Here is a 1,326-nt window from a genome sequence, read left to right as displayed (position 1 = left end):
TTTTTCTCTATCACTAGATTATAAATTTCTTGATGGCAAGTTTCTAAGAACCTAGTAGAGTAGCTTGACTAAGACAGGTTTGAAAAAGTTTGCTGAATGAAATCTGCAAAGGAATACATCGAGAAATAAAAAAGACACAAAGAGAGCAAAGTTCACAAGGCAACACCACCAACAGGCACTAGGCAGAGCACGGAGAGGCAGAGTCCTAATCCTATTCCTCTGTGAGAAGCACTATGGCGCAGTAACTTGTATCTTAACAGACATGGCTGGACTTGTCCTGCAGAAAAGCCCCTCGAGGGGAAGGAGCTGAAAGCCCACTTTCAACCGATTATAATCAGATGAGAGAAAATTCTAACCTGTTGTTTAAGTCATTAAAGGAACTGTACCATCCTTTACCTGGGAGCCAAAACATTTGCTCAGAATTTCCCATTCTCCCTCTCCCCTCCCAGCTATTGCTAACAGGGAACCAATGCCCAAAGGCAGGAGAAAACCACTTAGAAATCACTCTTTTCCACTTTTCAAGGATTGAAACAAAACCTAAGTTTTCAGTGGAAAAGCCCAAGTGTCTCTGTTAAGCTGCAATCCATCTTTCCATTTCAAAGGTCTGAAAGCACAAGATCTAAGACACTAAAAAGGCTGAGATCCGCTCCTCAGTGACAATCTGCTCTCAGGAAATCCAAGAAGTCTGGGGTCTAAGCAAGGAGGAAAGATTCACCAGCCACCTGCCCCTTTCAAGATCTGGGCAGGAAGCAGGGACACAGAGCTGAATTCTCCACACTCCCATCTCCCAGGAATACCCACAGTCAAGGATAAAAGCCGGTAAGCACAGACTAGCGTTTCAAATTAGAACTGACTCCAGGCCTTAGTGACCTACAGTGGACAGGATGAGTCAAGAAACCACTCGGGCCCTGAGTCACTGAAAGCTGTCAGAGAAAGCCAAACCTTACACCAAGAAGGGAACGGCAAAGCCTGGAGGGGCACAGTGACTGGTCAGAGCTCCACTTTTGAGAAGCAACGCCTTCACGTGTGCCCCACTGGGGGCCGACTTCAAACCAAAGGACATCACGTTAATTATTCTACTGATGGCTCATTTATAAATGTAAAAGGTTATTATGAAAGTAACATGCCCACTTAAAAAAATTTGGAAAATGGAGAAAAGGGCAAAATTGCCTTTTGTCCCACCACCCGTGTTAGCCTTTTGGCACACTTTCTCCCAGAATTTTTACATATAGTCACGATATATCATATTGCTTGACAAAACTATTAATACTCTTTATTTATTTATTTATTTTGAGACAGAGTCTCACTGTGTTGCCCGGACTAGAG

Source organism: Propithecus coquereli, unplaced genomic scaffold (assembly GCF_000956105.1).
Source record: "Propithecus coquereli isolate 6110/MARCELLA unplaced genomic scaffold, Pcoq_1.0 Scaffold76, whole genome shotgun sequence".
NCBI lineage: Eukaryota > Metazoa > Chordata > Mammalia > Primates > Indriidae > Propithecus > Propithecus coquereli.
This window is presented reverse-complemented; position numbering follows the sequence as displayed.